Here is a 21,333-nt window from a genome sequence, read left to right as displayed (position 1 = left end):
TCATGTGTCTGTCATCTGTGTGTCTTCATTATTTGCAGACAATATGACACTATATAGAGAAAACCTTAAAGAATCCACCGAAAAAATGACTAGAACTGATAAATGAATTCATTAAGGTTGCAGGATACAAAATCAATGTACAGAAATCAGTGGCATTTTTTATTCTAATAACGCCCTAAACTTTTTGATGGCATTTTCCTATTTTTTTCAAGTTAGCTGGATATGTAGCTGTCTCCTCTCTCACTAGCAATATTATTTGGGCCTTATCTCTTTATTTCCTTGATGAATCATATCAGAGGGTTGTTGATTATTTAAATAAACTTTTAAAAATGTCCAAAGGGTTTTAATACTTTTAGGATTTATAGAAATGTTGCCAGTACAGTACAGAGACTTGCCATATGCCAGTCTCATACATTTGTGACAAATACAAAACTAACATGAGTATTATTAATGAAACTCCAAATATTATTCAAGTTTTACTTTTTTGAATAATGTCTTTTTCATGTCCCAGGATCCCAACCAAGACACCACCTTATATTCGATCACCACTCTGTCTGCCTGCTCTGTTCTGCGACAGTTTCTTAGACTTTGGCTATTTTCCAGATCTTGACAGTTTTGAGGCCAAGTATTTTGTAAAAGACTCCTCCATTTGGGTTTACCTGATGTTTTCTGCATGGTCAGCTTGGGTTACAGGTTTGGGGGAAGAATCACACAGAAAAGAGGTCCCTTCTCATCACACTGCCTCAAAGGTCAATGTTATCCACATGGCGTCCTGGGAGATGTTCCCCTTGACCCCCTGGGTGATGGCGAGTTTGCCAGATTTCTTCACCATGAGTCTCTCCTTGTCTCCCCTTCCACACTGGGTTCTTTGAAGCAAGTGACTAAGTGCCCACCCACTGGAGTAGAGGACGGGCCATGAGGTAGAGAAATAAGTCCCACTCCCAGAGGGGTGAATATCCACGTGCGTTATTTGGAATTCTGTATGGAAGATCTGCATCTTCCATAATTACTTACGTATTCAGTCATTTATGTATGTATTTTATACTTCAGGTTATAAACCAGTGCTATGCTATTTACTTCGTTTGTCTGATTGTTCTAACTTTGGCCTTTGGGGGCCACCTCCAGTCATCTCCTGTGTGCCTTCAATTTACCCCATACTTTGGTTTTTCTGAGCACGTCTTTCCTTTGAGGGAATATTAGATGATCCAGGTACATTTTTATTTCCCTTGACCCAGGTCTAGAATGAGCTATTTCTCCAAGGAGCCCATGGGGCTTTTATTAGCTCTGTTTTTCTACGTTTAATTAACTTCTGACTTAATTGCTTTGCTTTCAGGGAATGTGCTCTGTACTCGATTGTTCGGTTTTTTATTTTTGAAATTTGTTAATTCTTACTTTATGGCCTAGCATCTGGCAAATTTTTGTAAATGTGTTATGTATGCTCTGGAACAACATTAGATAATTGCTGAGTGCAATATTTTCTGGGTATCTAGTAAATCAAGCTTGTTGATATTTATTTTCTGATTTTATGTATCATTTTAACTTTTGGATGTCCTAACCTATTAACTGAGAGAAAAAGACACATTGAAATCTTACAGTAGGATGCTAGATAGGGTATCTGTGATGTAATTCTACCATATTTTCATTTTTGCTCATTTTTGTTCATTTAAGCCATTTAATGGTACATCCATGAAGCAATATGACATACTAAGCCAGGCCCAGTGCCGAAGGATAGTAGAGGACCCTGGCCATGGGCGAGGAGGTTAAGGTCTTCTTCCCACTGGCCACCACCCTGGCCCGCAGGAGAAGGATGAGTCCCACTGCACTGCAACATCACAGCAGGGCAGGACAGGTGCCTGGGCTGAGGGTGAACCAGAGGTCTCAGCAAGTCCCTTGCCAAATGCACCATGGTGCTGCCTTGTTGCTCTGCTCTCAGACATTGTGGGGTACATGCCCAGCCTTCCCATGCCCATGCCCAGTCCGTTTCTAGGGGCAGAAGATAACGGCAGAATGTGAGCATACCCCACTGCTATGACCCAGGAGGTAGGGGAGGGACCAGGGCTGCAGGGGATAGGTGTGAGGACCTGGGAATGTATCCCTGGGAGGTGGGAGAGCAGGACAAGTCATGAGCATGTGTGAGCTGAAGCTCCAGGTCCCTGACATATATATTTTCCACTGTTTCATTGGATTTTGGTTTACGAAAACAATCTCTAATTTAATATTTTTAAAAATTTCATTATTATAACTATTATTTTATGAGTTTCAGGTACACAACGGAGTGATTTGACAACTGTGTACGTTATGAAAGGCTCGCCACGACAAGTGTAGTCCGAACTGCCACTATCCTACGTTATCACAATACCGTTGACGATATTCCACAATGCTGTACATTTCATCTTTGCAACTTATTTATCTTAAAACTGGAAGTCTGTACCTCCCAGTCCCCTTCACCTATCTCTCCCGCCCCCCCCACCCCTTCCCCTCTGGCAGCCACCTCAAATTTAATATTATTAAAAATTTGAAGCTAATACAAAGCACTAAAGCCCCAATGGGGACCTTCTGAGCACAGGGCTCTGTGTGACGGAGCTGACCGCGCCCACGAGGCTGGTCCTGCACATGGCCTTCCTGCTGTAGTTCCTGTTGAATTTTTAAAATTAATTTTATAATGAATCTATCCATACACGTACTTTGTATCTTAACATTTATTCTTGCTTTTTGGTGATTATTAGCCAAATATATCTTTGTTTTTCACTTTTACTAATTTTCGGATAGTTTAAATTGTGTCTCTTGCAAACCATATATAATTTCATTTAGTCATGTTTTTGTTTATGAAATCTGAGGTGTTTTGCAATCGCACTAGAGTTTTCCCCATCTGCACTTGTTTGCTTAATGAACATTTTGCTTCACCCATTTTACTTTGTGTTTTCTACTATCATGATTTTCCAATACATTTTATCATTGTCTCCCTTTTTACACATGATTGAGTTTTTGAAAACATTATTTCGGTTCTCCTCTCCCTGGGAGAATATAAAGGATCGATTTCTACATATGTTACTCTTCAATTTTAACATGCATATAACCTGTTACAAAGTGCATTCTTAAGCCCATCCTACATAACAAAATAGTTTTAGAATCAGTTATGCTGATTCTTCCCCCCACAGACCCCCCGTCTCTGCACACCCGCTTATCACTGGTGGTTCAGTCCCTGCTAGTATTTCTTTCCATTTCTTTCCATTAGCTTATTTTTGTCCATAAAATCCTTTTCTGCAGGCATAACTGAGAATTGGCATCTATTTTCATCTCCTCATTTTGGAGACAAATTGTCCGCTATCTTCCAGGTCCTATGAATAGATTGAGGAGTCTAATATAAACCGGATTGGTTTTTCTTGGTGAGAAATCTGTCTTTTCTCTATTTGAAATTTCTCTTTGACTTTTGAGTTCTGTGGTTTCACTATAATTTGTCTAAACATAGTTTTCTCCTTATTCATTCTGCTGGGACATGTTCTTGCTGTAGCTGTGATCTGACTGTGGACTTACACATTTCATTAGCCCTAAACAGTGCTGTTTATCACCTTTTCCAGTGGGGCCGTTCCTCTGTTCTTTGTAGTGTCACCAACTGGGATGTTCGATAGAACGTTTCATACCCTCCCCATAGCTCTTCACTTTTTCTGCAAATTTTCTGACTTCTGTGCCTTAGGGCTACATTCTGGGTCATTTTTGTGCATGTTTTCTGTGAATATGCTTTTTCACTTTGGTTTAATCAGCTGTTTAACAATTGAGTCGTTGAGTCTTATAAGTATTTATGTATGTATGTTACACACACACATATATTTACAGATAGATCTGGAGCGTCTAGATCCGTCTCTCCATCCATCTGTAACTCTAGTTATGCTTATAGCTCTATCTGTATCTACATTGTACTGGTCATTTTTCAAAGCTGTCCTCGTATTTAGAATAGTTTTTTTTGTTGCTTCCACAGCTCAACAATTTTTTTTAGAAAAATATATACAGGTCAGATATGTCTATACTAGGTAATATTTATTTTATTTTATTTTCACTTGGAAAGAAATTCTTTCCTGAAATAATAATATTCCAGCCTGAATCTCTTCAAAATCTCTATTAATTTGACAAATTCTTTTTTTTATTATGTTCAGTTAGCCACCATATAGTACATCACTAGTTTTTGATGTAGTGTTCAACGAGTCATCAGTTGCCCGTAACACCCAGTGCTCATATTAAGGAGCCCAAAGGTAATGCCTGCATTTCCAGCTGACTTTCATGCACAGTGCTGGCTCCTTTTGTAACGTTTACTGATCTTTGATTGTGGTCTCTCATATTTGGTTGCTTTTAACTTGTGGAAAACCAGAATCTCTAATCTGAGGATATTTTTTCAGGGAGGATGTATGTCTGCTTCTTCTGAGATCTTGGGACACCACTGACGTGGGACCATTCCATCCTGAAACACTGGAAAATGTTGGTGCCATTAGAAATAGTGAATGAGTCTGAAGGGGTGGGAGGATAGGTTTTGTTTGATAGTGAGAAGTGGCCTCCAAGCAGTTTGGAGAGTTCATGTGAGTACAGGGGAAGTCTAGAACTAGGGGAAGATTTCACAATGGCTCCTGTAGAAATATAAACATTGGAGCCCAACGTGGGGATTAGAACATGAAAGGACTGGAAAACCGACCTGTAATTTTAAAGCTCATCCATACGTTTTCAAATGAGGATATTTCATGAAAGGTAACTGAAAGAAGTAAACATTATTTATGATAAAAATATATGTCATCGTCAGTGTGAGTTCAGATACAATGTGTTCAAATGAGTGAGGAGGATGTGGCTTCTAGCTTCTGCTCTGTAGCAGAAAGACTATGTTCAGAGTGACTTCTAGTTGTTCTTTCTTAGGAATAGAGCCCTGCCCTTACTCGGGACGGCAAAGGACGGCAACTCTCCATCGCCCCTGCACACAGGTGCGGTCAAGTGCGTGTAATCAGGGACAGTCATTAGTAAAGGTCCTGCAACATGGGCTGGCTCATCTAGAAAGTGAACTCTCTTATGCTTTCCCCTTTCCTCCTGCCAGAAACTAAGGTCCATGGCTAGACCTATAGTAGTCATCTCTGAACCTCAAAGACAGAAAAGTGATGTCAGAAAAACAAAGACGTCTGGCCTCTGATAACTTCTGGAGCCACCACACCCATCCTCGATGGTCCAATTCTAGAATAACAACCAAGAGTATCCCTGCCTGACACACTATGGGAACTTTATCAAGAAATTTATAACTAAACTAAGATGCAGACGACATGTACCTCACAGAGGTAGGGTGAGATAAGATGACATGTGTGAAAGAATTTGCAAGACTCTGAAATACTAAAAGATGGAATTCATAAGCCAGGAAGCATTCCTCTACTGCTTAAGTTCCACATAAACAGCATCTTGTTCATGTAATGTTAAGGAATTTTAAATCCTCTCTCTATTCAAAATTTGTGTGTTAAACTTGTCATTATTTATGGATTAGGGATGCTAAGTTTCTGTTTCACATTTTGGTGCCAAATGTCCAATTCTGTGGATTAGTAGGAGAAAAAGAAGAAGGAAAATTGATTTCTAAGGCAGCCACTTGATAGAAGCCAACATTTTTGTTCTTGATCCCAATGTTATCTTCTCTGAACTGTTTCCTTGTGAAAGTGCCCTTTGCACTAGTGAGGCAGGGCATCCCCTTGCATCCTGCGTCTTCCCCGATACAGCTGGGATGGCTCCCCAAGTCTTGGGCTCCTGAACCATAACCCCTTCTTGCCTGTCACACGCTTATCCTCTCAGACACAGCTATTCCCCTCTGAAGCGGTCAGTAAAAAGCTTCCATTCGCCATATAATGAGTCGTTTCTGAATCCGTAGAAATGGAACAAATTAATCCATGCTGGATTGGCTTCACTGGCTCTTAGTTCCACATCGATAGTCACTCAGCCTCTGTGGAAATAATGGCATAATGGTTGACACAATTCGTGTCAACCATTATGCCATCATTTCTTATATATTCTTATATATTCTAAGCATCCAGCCTTGTGGACGAGGTCACCAGCAAGTATACATACATCTGTAAAGACTCAAAGAGAGTAAGAGTGATCACACATGTGACATCGCTCGAAAGGAATGTGGAGAATACTCTGAAAATTCTCGGGAAGCAATCACATGAGCTCTGTTGAAGACCCCCTAGAGAAATGCCCTTGACCACCAGCATCAGGGCGGACAGGAATGGTGGAGTGTTAGATTATAATAAGGGTCGTTGAAACAGTTCCATAATTTCATCCAATTATAACTTTTAAAGCAGAGATGATCCTTGTCTGCAATTCTTTATAAGAAAAATCAGCTTCTAACAAGAAGCCTTCCTAAGACCTAAATGAGGAAAAGGCTCTCAAGACTGGAAGGTACAATGTACTTGCATCGAAGGCGCCGGCAACTTGGAAAGAACCGAACACCCCAGGAAAATGATTTTCTTCTAGGGAAAATTTTCAATTAAATTCAACAACTATTTACCATCTCTGTATTCTCTGGAAGGCAAAGTGTACTTAGACGTGGTCCCTGTCCTGGAGGAGACTTTACTGCAGAAAGGCAGGTGAAGACCCAGCCATAGATAATGGCCAAAACCAAAGTGGGTATGAGAAACATTGTGTTTTGGGGCTCGGGGTTTTTCCACTGAGGGAAGTGAGCAGGAAAACACTGGTGAGCAATGGCGTGGAGGCAGTGGAGGGGAGCACTGAGAGCAGAGGGTGCTCATGAAAACTCTGGTTGCCAAGACAGCAACCCCTGAGATCCTGATGGGGTCACAGGAAGAAAGAGGGAAGGAAGAGACAAGGAGATGAATCTCCATTTCTCCAACTCTCATGGGAACAGAAGCAATTCTTTTAAATTTCATAATATGGAGTCTTTAGATGGTTGTGTGAGAAAATAACTAAAATTATTTGAAAGGCATTAAATTAGACTACAGAGCAGAAGTCAGAGGCTCCCTAAGATTCTTTCAAGGTGACCGTGAGGTCAAAACTGTCTTCACCATAACACTAAGACATTATTCGCTGTTTTAACTTCACTGGCATTCACACTGATGGCGCAAAAGCAGCGTTGAGTAAACTGTAGGTGCCTTACCGTGAATCAGAGCAGCTCCAGAGCATATGGAAATCACTGTGTTCATGGCCACTCCATATTCAGGGGGGCTTTAGTATTTTGGAAAATTTATGTTTGCCACCATGACCCTAACAGCTTCCCATTGCTTAAAGACTTTTAGGATGAATGTGGTGTCTAGATATTATTTAATGAACTGTGTCAACATTTGGGAGTGCTGCATAACTCAGTGAACCAGTATTTTCCAAATAACCAATGAATGATGCTACAAAATCATGGGAAGTAAATGATCCATTCAAAGTGCAAAATAGATGGAGACAATTTAAGGTAACATATTACAAAATCATAATTGATATGTTCTGGATTCTGCATTGCAAATAAACTTGAAGAGAATTGAATTTTGGTTTGCATTTAAGTAGACTGACTAGTCACAAACATCAGAAAAGCTATTAAAATAGCCCTGTCTTTTCCAACTGCATATTTGTGTGAAAATGAATTTTCTGTATATATTTTAAACAAATGAACACATGATAATGAATTAAATCAATCTCATATATGATTACCAGCTTTTATTTATGAAGCCAGATGTTAAAGAGATTTGCCAACATGGAAAGCAATGTCACTCTTCCTACTGTTTTGTGTTTTTGTTTTTGTTTTTGTTTTTTTTTTTTAGTTTGGAAAATAATCATTATTTTTCACAAGAAAGTTTATGTTCATATGTAATGAACATATTGCTACTTTTACATGAATTAACAAATAATTTAACAATTTTATATTTAACTTCTATCTATAAATAAACATAAATAAAAGATTTTTGGTGTCCTCAATAGTTTTTAAGAGTATAAATGAGTCCTGAGACAAAAGTCTTTGGGAATCTCTGATGCACCAAGAAAGTAACTGGAGACAAATATGGAAAGAGATGCTAGCTCAAAATTATAGAATGACACTATAGGGATGACACTGTGAGGAGCTGGCTTTTCATCTGCAGGGCAATGGGTAATCCATGAAGGTCTGGTGACTAAAGAGCAATGACGCTTTCCTAATTTTACTGGACTTAGAATATAGCACTGATTAGAATGCAACAGAAGGCAGGAAGTCCAGGTGAAACAAAGCCTTGCTGGTGGAAACTTATAATAGAAAATAAATGAGTGTCATTTGAGAATTTGCAAGAGTGTGATTTAGTGGCTGATTAGGTATGGAAGGACAAATTGCAAAGCACTGAGATTTAGGGGTAATAATTTGGAGGATCAAGGTGTTCCTGAGACTTCGAAGTACAAAGATACACAGAGAGCAGGGGTTGAGGCTTTAATTTAGGGCATGTTGAATTTTTGCTTCCAGACACTCACAAAGTAGACTGGGGGAGGTGGGGAAGAGGTAGCTCACAGGTGGTTGGAAAAGTTAGAATTCAATCTGAGAACAGTAGCAGGGCTGGGGGTCCATGGTTCAGTCCATCAAGATGGAAGGAGTTGTGCAAGACTTGAGAACAGAACAGGACAGCAACGAAGAGAATAGGCACAGAGATGAGAAGTGGATAGAAGATATTTCCAGTTAGGGGGCCAGAAAAAACAGGAGGAATGAGAGAAAGAATAATCAGAGGCAGGAGAATATAGAAAGTGCCATATCAAAGAAGTCAAGACAGAAAATTGTTGCAAAGGGGAGACTTCGTTGGACTTTTCACTCAAACGTAGCTGATTTTAACTATTGCATTGTGGTGTCACATTTCTAAGATTTGCGTGGTATTCAGATACTTAATATTCATGTAACTCAGTGTATTCATTGCCTAGGGCTGCTGGAAAAAAACAACGAAACAGAGTGCCTTACAGTCATATAGATCAGATATCTGACATGGAGGTCACTGGGCTAAAACCAAGGTGCCCAATGGGTGCATTGCTCTCTAGAGGCTGCAGGAAGAATCCATTCTCTTGCCTTTTCCAGACTCTAGACGCCACCTGCGTTCCTTGGCTCATGGCCTGCTTCCATCTTCAAAGCCCAGCATAGCCAATTGAATCTTAACATCACATCATTTGTCACTGACCGCACTGTTGCCCTCTTTCACCTGTAAAGACCCTTATTATCACAGCAGACCCACTGGGGTAATCCAGGATAATCTCCTTACTTTAAGGTCTGGCGATTAGCAACCTTAATTCGATCTGCTGTCTTCACCCGCCTTCGTATCTTTGGGGGACTGTGATTCTGCCTACCACACTCGTGTACTTGTTGACTCATTAACTATGTAATAACTATTTATAGAGTCATAAGAAACCAAATCATAAACAGAGTCCTATTGAATTCCTTTCCTTAACTGAAAAAGTGCATAAATTTTAATGCTTTTCATTTGGGAAGGATTTTATTAATAACAAATGCATTTTATAAAATGGCAAAATACTGCCCTACTTAAGTTATATTAATCAAAGCATAGCCAACATCTGGCAAATCATGTCTCTGACAAAAGATTATCTTTGGTAGAGAGAAGTTTCTGGGAAGGTGTTGATGGCCGAAGTCCCCCCAGGGGTAAGAAGAAGATACGCTTTTTGTGCTGTATGATCTATTGTATGGCTGAATGTTATTTTTTTAAACATAAACATATGCAATTTTCATAATAAAGTTGATTTATTCCTTCCTTGATCTAATACAATATGGTTTTCTATTTTACAAAACACTTTTGATATACTGTATGATCTGTTTCCCATAACAAGTTTATGGGTTATTATCATTTGGTGGTGAAAAATTCAAAGTATATTTCAGAGAAGTGAAGTAATTTGCCCAATGTAGCACATCCACTAAATATTAACAATAGAATTTAAACACGTATCTTTTCACTAGAGAGCTTTCTCTTTCCACCTTGCCATTTTATTGTTACAATATGTAATTTGGAGTTAATAGTTAAAGGATAATGTCAAGTCTGTTGATGACTTATTTTATTATATTGCCTGAGAGGCCCTATGGTCATGGAAATTGACTCTATTCACTGGAGGCCCACAATTAAAGCTGATTTCTGGAAACTGTATATTCCAAGTGGGCCTCCTAGCAGATGCAGACACAAGGGTTTCTGCAGGTTTGCTGGCAGTTTCTATTGTTAGAAGCAGCACAGGTACACCATTCGGAAGAGTAGGAAACAGTAACACATCTCCACCCGCCACCCATCCCTCTGAGAGAAAATATCATTCTGGTAAAAAAGACAGTCCCTCGTAAAGACAGGTGAGAGAGTGTTTGTTCGTGTTATGTCAAATGCAATGTTTGAAAAATGGGTGTTAAGAATAAAGGTCTTACCACTGGGGAGACTCTGAAGCAAACTGAGGGTGGTCTGTTTTGACCTGGGGAGCACCCATTTGATTGTTTGATGAAAGGATATTAACACAGCCTAAAAACAAGCTTTACAATTCATATTTATTAATTTCTTCATTTATTTCTAATTCCATAAAGGAGTTGAGGGACATAAACAAAATAAGACAAATATATAGGACATCAAAACAAAACAAATTACTCAATGAAGTTCTCAATAACTAATCTGTCCTAAATAACCCACGATGGAGATCCCTTTTCTTCGACTCTAAATGTAATCTACTGGCCACATTAATTCTGTCTCTCCCTCTCTGTTTTTCTTTTTTAACTTGACCAAAACAGCTGCTTTGGTTTTGGAAACAGAACCCTGGGCCATGTCTTATTCACCTTTCACAGTGGAAAACTGGAAGACTCAGCAAGCATAGAAGCTTACAATTTTAAATATAAAGGAACTCCTGGTCAAATTCTCTTTCAAGACTGAAATCATGTCTAATTTAAGCTCTCGATTTCAATATCTTGCCTCCCCAATATACTTATGATGGTCAACATTTGTCTCACTTGGAAAGCCACAGCAATGGGTTGCTGCATCTGCACTCGTTGAGAAAATGCCACGAAGCTACATGAATGAGCTAGCTCTGCCCCATAATAGGATTGTACACAAAAGTAGGGGTGGAAGATGGGAGCAGTAGAAAGGCCTAAACTGTTTACATTTGACAAAAGGGCATAACTTGACCCCCAGATTTCTGTAAGTTTGTTATTATTTCTCAGTATTTCATTTCTGTGTTACATGAAATAGAAAAGTCATATGAGACATATTGGAGTCAGCATACTTTTTCTGTAAAGAGTTAAACGTAAGTATTTTAGGTTTTGTGGGCTTCTGTCACAACTACTCAATTCTGCTACGGAAGTGCAAAAACAGCAGAGACAATACATAAATGAATGAATGTACACGTGGCTGTGTGCCAATAAAACCTTATTTCCCAGAACAAGTGCTGGGCCAGATTTGACCCATGGGTTGTAATCTGCTGACCACTGGGTTATAGGCTCAGAACCACAAGCAACCTTACCTTATAATAAAATTTAACAAGAATTCATTCATCTGAAATCATATTGAAAAATGCAAAATAAGAACACTAGCCCTAAGGAGGTTATGTGGTATAGTGGGAGATACGCAGTTTCTGTTCCTAATCTTCAATAAGAAATCTAGAATGCGAATGATTAGCTCTCTAACCTTGGCTAGACTATCTGATCTTCAGATTCTTCATCTGAAAAATAATAATTCAGAATCATCATTATAAAAAAATCGAGTACTGTTCTATCCACCTCACTAGAAGATAAACCACGTCACTGGGCCTCAATTTCTCATTATATCAATCAGGGCACCAGCAGGACACAAATGACATGCATTGGTCAATGAGTCACTTACTGAAGGTGCGGTTTATAGGAGTAAAGTCAAGGTCAGAAAAACCGACAGGAAAGCGGAAGCATCTCAGGGACTGAATCAGCGGAAGGCATCCGCACTCCTAGACCTGAAGGATAAAGGGAAAGAGCTACTGCAGGAATTCAGGGGGCGGGGAGCAGGGAAATGCTGGAGGTGGCTGCCTGGCATGGCTCCCTTCAGCCTGTGGCCAGACAAGGAGGGAGCTGGGGACATAAACAGCATGACTTCTACATTTGTGTCAGCTGGCAAATGTGGGGCGAGAACATTTTCAATACAGTGTGGGAAAAGAATTGAATCCAGAAATCAGTGTTTAAAATGCTGTTTTGGGGGGGGGCTTTGTTGGTCAATGCCATCGAGGTAGAGATGGGGCAGTGGCCCGCACAGAGGGGGGCTCAGCAGCGAGCACAGGGAGAATACCCACAGGAAGCAGCACCAGGAGCATATTGTCTGCTTCGTCAAAAGACTGGGTGAGCCCAGTGGGGGTGGGGAACAGACGAGGAACAGAAGTCCGTCTGGGAAAGAGCTCTGGGTGCTTCAACATTTCAAGTTCTGCTAGAAAAAGAAAGCAACAGTGAAGACTGAGAAGTGTCCAGTGAAGCAGGGACAGGACGAGGGGAGTTTGGCGTTATCAATTCCCCAGGGAAAAAACTATTTTAATTAGACGAAGAGGGTCACGGGTATTGGGTACCTTTGCAAGGCCACTTAGGGTGAGGGCAGAGTTTTGCCCATTCAATTTCACCTCTCTTATGTAATCTGAGAGGGATAGAAGCCACATCGGAAGATTGACTGACAGGTAGAAATGCAGAGAGAAACATCTAAATATACTGTAGAGAATTTCTTCTGTGAATAAGGAGAATCAAAAATGAATGATGGCTTAGGAGAACAAAGGATTAATTTAAAGGGTGGAATTAATTTTATGGTGATGACAAATGTCCTGTAGAAAGAGAGAACTGATGAGTAGGGAATAAAGATTTTTTTCATTAAAAAAGGGGAAATAAGGGTTAAATAATTATTTGCTTTTAGAAAAGCGGAGAGAAGCACCTTCCTCTGTACCCACCGAGAAGGGTATATATGGTTAGGGGTATGAAGAGGGTTGTGGGCTTTGAGATACTAATAAGAAAAAGGACACTTCTGATTGCTTCTATTTTCCCAAAAAAGGTGTGAGATGATGTCATCAGCTGAGAAGGACTGGAAGAGGTTAGGGGCTGGGGCTTGAGAGCACAGGGGATCTGGCGAAGTTGTGACAGGATCACACTGAAGATGCAGAAAGAGTATTTGCTAAGGAACAGAAAAGAATCCCCCAGACCTGGGGTAGGATAAGCTCCTTTCCTGTTGGCTCTGGGCGCCGCTGCCAGGTGAGACACACTGGGAGGGCTGGGGGAGATGAGGGTGTCTAGGGTGTCCACCGGGAGGGCCAGGGGAGATAAGGGTGTCTGCCGGGCGTGGGGAGCGGGGGACATGGGCTGTCTGCCGGACCTGCAGTGGAGGATGGGACAAAGCCATAAAACCATGGGCGATGATGGGGGAAGGAAACCGATCAAGGGAAAAGGGACAGTGGAGGGGTGGGGGCCTTCACAGGGTTCAAACTCTGGTGGACACCTGGAAGGACAGAGGCAGTGGCCAGAGAAAGCATGCTCGCGAGGGAGTTCTGGGGGAGGCACCAGTGTTGGTGATCAGGAGTCTGGGGAGCATGAGCCCCAAAGTGGAGGATGCTTGTTGCTGGAGACTGTGATGAGTGAGTAGAGATGAGGCAGGTTATTTATTATTTATTAACTTACTGAACATCTATTATGTGCAGACACTGTTAGGAAAGAATGGACATTTTATATTATAGCCCTGTATGCTTTTGTGGGGTGGAGATGTAAGAATTACATCTAAAAGTTTACAAACCAAGTCAAATATTTGACATAAAAAGGGAAATAAAAGTGACAGGGAGGGACCTGACATTTTTTGTGTTCCTTTTCTGTTTCAGGCCCTGCTGGGCTGTGTGGAATTTTTTATCATTATTTACTCTGTTCTGCATGATGGGGAATATTTAGTAATGTGTCTGATGTCTTGAAAGTATTGAGACAGAGAGCCAGAACATTTTTTCAGCACCGGCGTTTCAATTTGATTAAAATTTAAGCAATTTTGAATTTCCCCTCCTGTGTGGCACCTTCAGGGAATTGCATTGTGCCACAGGTGGGACCAATCTTTATGTCACCTGTCACCTACATGCCTCCTTTTCCTTGTCCCACATTTAAGGACAGGGGAGCCAAGACCTATAGAAATCAGGAGAGTTGTCTGGAAATTTCCACTGAGTAAGTGTGTCCTCACCCATCGGTGTCTGAGCACTGCATCCCAGGAGGTGGGCCATGGTCCCCAGCTCCCCACATCCCTGCCAGGCCTCAAGGGCCAGGACCTCAACCAGGAAGTTAGAACGGTGGAAGCGATCATCATTGTCGTGAGGATAGCAAGTACCATCTGAAATATTTTATGTAGGAACATCAGTGGCAAAATCTTCAGGCTGTGAGCAATGATGGTCCTCCTAACTAAACCTCATTCCCAGTAGGACTTTACCTAAAATCATAATTGTTTTCCCTATGCCCAGTTTTTTAAGAAATCCAAACCCTATGTTATATACTGAATGCAAAACTCTCCAAAAGGATCTCTAAAGAAGTTTTATTTTTTTTAATAAAAAATCAATTGGTTAAACTAATACATTTTAACTTATTAAGAGCTGTCAGATGGAAAACTTTTTTGGTGGAAAATCTGAAGTATATCATTTAATGTACCAACTTAATTACAGAGTAGCCTGAAGTTGCCTATAGCAAAACCTCAATTTTATAAGACTTTGACTATATGCCTAAGTAATAGTGGAATTATAGACAACCTCTAGTTCATTATGTGATAATATGAGGATGTAATGTGAACACAAAGAAAGCTGAGTCAACTATTTCCATCTTAGATTCTAAGAAATGTATTGACATCATAGGCGTGCTAAATATTTTTTATTTTTAATTAAATTAAGCAATTTATCTGTTAATTTATCCAGTATATGTGCTTTATCATTTTATACACATACTACACTAAATAAATCTCATCCAGGTACCATTAAATTAAAAATAAAGGCTAGGGCGCCTGGGTGGGCGTTAAGCGTCTGCCTTCAGCTCAGGTCATGGTCCCAGGGTCCTGGGATCGAGTCCCAGGGATCGAGTCCCACATCGGGCTCCCTGCTTGGCAGGAAGCCTACTTCTCCCTCCCCCACTCCCCCTGCTTGTGTTCCCTCTCTCTCTGTGTCTCTCTCTGTCAAATAAATAAATAAAATCTTTTTTTAAAAAAAAATAAATAAATGCTAAAGTATTTATCACAGGTACTCAGTTCAACAGACCATATCTCTGTATGTAAAAAAAAATACTCCTGTAGGAAACTTTTTTCTCTCGTTATACAGACATAGATGTTTGAAATAACTGGTGTTAATAGCTCTACAGAAAAATCCCAGAAATATGTAAACAGGCATATTCAAATACTGATAAGACACTTGCCTGAGACCAAGGATATAGCTATTTCTTGGAGAGCTTTAAAACACCTGGGGGGCACGATGCATGTGTTATCATTCCTCTTATAAAATTACTTGTTAGCTCTCTAAGATATCATGCAATAAAAGATCTCAGATATTCATGTAAAATGAAAGCCTAACTCTGCAGAGCTAAAAGCACTGAGGAGACAGGACTGACAAGACATTTGCAAAATCTTTGGGCGACTTAGAAACTGGAAGACAGAGGACCAAAGAGAGAGGAATGTAATTTTATAGGATGAGTTGGTTGTGAAGCAAGTTGGATGTTCTTCTAGTTCAAGACTTGTGTAGAGACACTCCTCATCTTCGTGGGTGACTACCACCCAAGTACCTATTCTGTACCAAGCACTGTGATATATATTGATTATTGATGAGTTCACGACCGCAACAACTCTGTACCTTACTGTGTCCCAGTTTTACTGATGAAGAAATTAAGTCCCCAGGCCCAGGTGAAGACAATCCACAGCGAGTGTTTTCCAGAGACAGGACGAGAGCCCATATTTCCACTATCAACATTGACTGTTCCTCCACCACCCTTCAGTGGAAGTCATATTCCTTCAGTGTCTTCATCAAAATTATGATAATTGCTCAGTAAAAGGTAATGGCTAGAATAAAGGTCTACATTAAAATGTGCTGTGGCTAATGTCAGTACTCTTACTAACTCAGGAGTAGATGGTGGGAAATGAAACCTGCCCCACCAATCCCCCCACACCTTCCCCAAACACAAACAGTGGGTATCTGTGAAGCAGGGAGAGCCTCTTAGACCAGGGACAGTGGAAGACAAGGAACCTCCCATGGCCATGGTGGCAGGCCCTGCCCTGGATGTGGAGAAACCCTTGATTAGGTGCAGATTCTGCTTCCTATGTAGAATTTCTCTATTCTGTTTTCTCTATTGCCCTCCACATCCCTCTCCAGGAGACTCTCTCTTGCTCAGTATCCTTACTGGAATTATCCTAGTGGGTACTGAGTAGAATGCTTTCCCTGGGACAGAACAGGTTTCATAGCTCAGTTCCTGCTGGTGCTAGTTTAGGTGTCCAGATATTGTTTTGATGTTACAACAGTTAGTCACAGGCTTGGGGTTCCATTAGCAAAAAAACAGTAAACATCTGTTGTAACTCCTTTCTATCGGTTCCTGTAGCGACAAACACCTTGAAGTTCTTTGTGAGAGGAGATTCTGCCGCTGGTTTGTTCCATCACTTGCTGGTCCTCCAGGCTCTCTGCCTCAAGTTCATGGTGGCTGGAAACCATCTGGCTTGACTCAGAAAGCCATCCCCCTCTCATGATCTTCCCATTGGGTTGAGTTTTCATGGCCATGGGCATTTTCAGTTTCTCAACACTTTCTTGATCACATTTCCTAATCAGCTCCAGTCAGAGATTTGGCTGGTGAAGATGCTCTGCTCTCCTCAACGCAAGATTTCCAGGTGTGCCTCCAGGCCTGATGTCCAGCCATGGTGGGGTGTGAGGGAAGGCAAAGGGTGCTGTTTGTCCAGGTGGAGATGGACAAAGTTCTCTTCACACAGCCACACCTCTCTGTAAGGGAAGCTGAAAAGCGTAGTCTAGTCATGTGCCCAAGACAAATGGGAAAAATCAAGTAAACAGCTTATTAGTCTCTGGGAAATCAGCCTGAACTCCACGTCATCCACTTACAATCCAATTCTTCAAAAACTAGCAGATGCTAGTTCTCGAGGACACTTCCTAATATCTAAAGCTTTCCTTTTGTTCTTTGAGAGATGTCTAAATTTGATGTTAGAATTTATATTTCAATGTGAATTTATTTTGTCTATCATTATAAATTAGATGCATCAAGTTCAGTTGACAAAAATATGTCTTTTATAATAAATAGTTTAATTTTTAAAACATTTGTAATAATAGTACTTCACAATAAATATTTTAATAGAAGTATTGTATAATGAATATTTTAATCAAAATCATGCTTATGATTAAAATAAGTAGGAAATAAAATTTTAATAACAAATAATATCCTCCACTCCCTAGCCCCACTCCTTTTCTCATTCCTCAAATATAGCCAATTTTAACTCTTTTAGCTCTTTGTTCTGTTATTTTCTTTACTTCTCTAGATGACACTGCTGCCATTTTATTGTATCCTATAGACATTATCTCTTTACACCTTTCTACAATGAAGGTTTACTTGGTTGCTTTCCCCATATCCCTCTCTGTATCTGCCCAGTGTAGTTATATTTACTTTAACATTCTCTGTGCCAGCCACTTTTCAAGGGCCACTCTCCTTCTTAAGGCTCCAGGGAAGGATTCTTCCTCTCCTTTCCAGCTTCTGGTATTTGCCAGCAATCTCGAAGTCCCCTGGCTTATGGCTACATCCCTCCAGTCTCTGTGTCTGTCATCACATGGCCTGCCCTTGTGTGTCCCCATCTCTGTGTCTTTTCTCTTCCTGCAGGGATGGCAGTCACATTGGAGTAGGACAAACCTACTGCAGTATGACTTCATTTTAACTAATTATATCCACAACAACCTTATTTCCAAATAAAGTCATATTCTGAGGTATGAATAGTGAAAACTTCAACATTTATTTTCAGAAGACACAATACAAACCATGGTACTCTCTTTCTCTCTTTAGTTTTATTGTTCTTCTCCTCATCTTTTTGTTGCTTCCTCTACTCCTTCTACATCGTGAGATTTTTCTTTATTTTCCAAAACCCCTGTTACATTTTTATTCTGGTAATTATATGTCTAATTGGTGAATAGTTATTTCTCAGTTTTAGGTAGTTCCTTTCCTGATTTTTTTCACTCAGAACTGTCCAAATATTCTATTTAGAATAATACCTATTTTGGGGCACCTTGGTGGCTCAGTTGGTTAAGCATCTGACTCTTGATTTTGGCTCAGGTCATGATCTCAGAGTCATGAGATTGAGCCCCGTGTGGGGCTCCGCACTGGGCATGGAGCCTGTTTAAGATTCTCTCTCTCCCTCTCCCTCTGCCTCTGTTCCTCCCTCACCCCCCCAAAAAAGGATAACACCCATTTACCTTTGCTTTTTATGAATAATTAGTTTTTCTGTTTATCTTTTATCCCTTTTTATTGTTAGAAGTTCTCCTTAAATCTTGGCTGATCATTAGGTGACCCTTTATATCTCAGTGCGAGACCTGGGGATGTGCTTTCACCAATCTGTGTGCATGGGAGAAGTTCCTTACGTGAGCTGTATTTTCATGTAGACTGATACCCACTTTCCACTCTTTCCACCTTTGTGATTTTAAAAAAAGGAACTATATTGCTGTCATTATAGGAGGATCTCAGAGTAGATAAAATATAACAGGATTACTGATGGATTGGGTGTGTGGGTTCCATCTGCAATATTTGCTATATTTTTAAGGATTCTGAAAAAAAATGATACTAAAAAGATGCCCCAGTCCAGGCATCTGTTAAATTTAATTTAAACTCCAGTAGTCTTTGCTTATTCCAGTTGAAAACAATAAGACCACATAATGCTGAATTTGCAGACCCTGATAATTTTATAAAGCTTTACAGTGGCATCCATTTTGGCTCCCTAATTTTCATATATTATCATGTGTTAATCAATTCAGTGTTTGACACTTAACAAAATGATTTGAAAAACACAACTACAGAATTACCATTTTATTCAAAAGAGATTCTTGTTAGTGAAGTTCACTCATCATATGGGCCAGGTTTATTTTGTCCATCAAGCAAAATGATTGCTTTAATAAGGAGATCCTTTATATCCATTTAAAGAGAAATACTACCGCATGAAGATTTTGATTAGTTTTTTCCTGCACTTTTACTTGGATAATGTGGTTCCTGATCCTCAGGTGCTTCCCTTATGATGATAGAAGAGAAGGAAACTCATTACATTCCCATCTGTCAACTCTTCTGTTAACTAGGGACGTGGTTTCCATTTTTCTGCAAACAATGAAGTTCTATTTGGAGGGTTAACTATATGGTTTCACACACGATCTGCCAAGGCTGTTTTCATTAATGATATTAATACTGCCCACAATTGTTATTTTAAAATATTCTTTGCTCTTCTCTTGATATTAGAGAGAGAACATGTATAAAATTATCTTAGACTCCAGGTCCGGCATGAAAAGAAATAAAGTTAAATAAATGGCTACTCTGTTGAAAGATTCAGAAGTATTTATTTACATTTAACCTGCCTTTTTCAGACATGGCTTCCTGGCTGCCAAGCAGTGTCACAAGGAAACCCAATACTTCCTCCAGAGCTGAGACTTGATGAGATCCCCCTGAAACACAAATTATCAAAATAATTCACAAGGTTATTGTTTCCACGAGGCAAGTCCATACAATGTTCTTCAAAAGGGGTCTTTTGTGCCAGCAGATCCTCAACTTCTGTGAACCCAAAGCCTGGCTTGGACAGACTTCAGGCCGGGCTGAAGCCCGAGGCAACACGTGGTGGTTGTCCTCCCTTTGGGTCTCACAACCAACCGTGGCCAATAAAGGCTTAAAACAGCTGGTCTTGCTAGGGATCAGAATAGTCACTGTTTTCAAAATGAAGAGATTCCCACAGAAGTAAGTCACTCTTCACATTTGTCATCATAAAAGTATGCTTTTAGGGTAAATAATTTTCAAACATGAGATATACAGTCTAGTTTTGGTTTGCAAGATGATAGGTCTACCTCTCAGATATTTACTAGTCACTATTTGTGTTAACATGCCAACAGTCATATACCTCTTTGAAGTAAAGTATTTATAAAGGTATGAAATATCTTTGAGGTACTATTTCTGTGTCTGCTCCACAACTGCGAGTTAGCGATCTGGATGAAATTAATGTTTAACTAACATAATGACTGGTAACTTACAGACACTGTGTTTAACAAAATTGTAAGAAACCATCCTTTAATATGGATTATGTGATCATATATGCTGATCTTGTCATATATGTGATCATATATGCTGAACAAAGAGCATATGAAGTGATGCTTTAAAAGCATCAGCTCCAGCCTCTGATGGCCTGTCTCTGCCCCTCACCTTCCCCAGCACCTTCCAACTTGGCACATGACAAGGCCAGGTGGCTGACAGTTGGAGAAATCGAAACTCCTACAACATGGGGGCACAACATATGTTTCAAAATGTTTTTTTAAGTCTGTTGTTTGAAGCCACTGAGAACAAACTGAGGGGTATTTGGCTTTTGAAAGAATGAAGCATAGTCACTGAGTGAGATCCAGATTCATATGGCTTTTTCATTGAGAGAACTTCCCGGTTGATCCCACATAAGTATGGGTCTGGAACTCAAACAGAATCTACAGTCATCCTGGCTTGAAGCAACAGAGAACCAGGTTTGGGGATGTCAGAGTGGCTGGAATCAGTAAAAAATCCCTGAGTGGAGGACACCACAGAAGAGTAGCCCCCAAATCTGTGTATAGTATCCTCGGGGGATGTCCAAACTACAGATGTGCTGTTGAGACTGTAAGAACCCAGACAGAAAGGCAGCAAGATGGGGATGGAACCAGAGCAAAGACCACAGGTTCTGCCCACAGAAGGGAGACATGATTTGGAGACCCGACACATGGCAGACAGAGGAGCTTAGGAAACACTTTGGGCTTTCCCAATATTTGCCCTACCAGAGTGTGAGACCAAGCAAGCTTCTACAAGTTCAAGGCCATCAGACAGTGATTTAACTGCCTCCCAGAATGAAAGTCAGTCTGCTCAGAGGATCATGCCCATGCATCCTCTGCAATGTTCACTATGCAGTAAAAAAAGTAAGAGATTTGTGGAAATAGAGGAAAATTTGAACAATGGTGAAGAAAAAAAAAGTTACTATAAACAGACCCTAAAATGACCTCCCGATGTTGGAAATAGCAGACAAGAAATTTAAAGCAGCTGCTATGAACATGACCAAGAACTTGCATAGAATGACAGTCACAGTGAGTGAGCACAAAAAGAATCTTAACTGGAAAATGAGGCTATTAAAAAAAATGAAAATTCTAGACATGAAAGTTACAATA

General features: G+C 40.2%; 1 pseudogene; it reads left to right on the top strand.

Annotated features, from left to right (window-relative positions):
- The window catches only part of LOC118529414 (G2/mitotic-specific cyclin-B2-like), a 39,793-nt pseudogene that overhangs the window by 4,425 nt on the left and 14,035 nt on the right, over nt 1–21,333 (top strand).

The sequence above is a fragment of the Halichoerus grypus genome, chromosome 10 (assembly GCF_964656455.1).
Source record: "Halichoerus grypus chromosome 10, mHalGry1.hap1.1, whole genome shotgun sequence".
NCBI classification, from domain to species: domain Eukaryota; kingdom Metazoa; phylum Chordata; class Mammalia; order Carnivora; family Phocidae; genus Halichoerus; species Halichoerus grypus.
The sequence above is the reverse complement of the archived record's forward strand: the minus strand, read 5'-3'. Positions and strand labels throughout refer to the sequence as shown.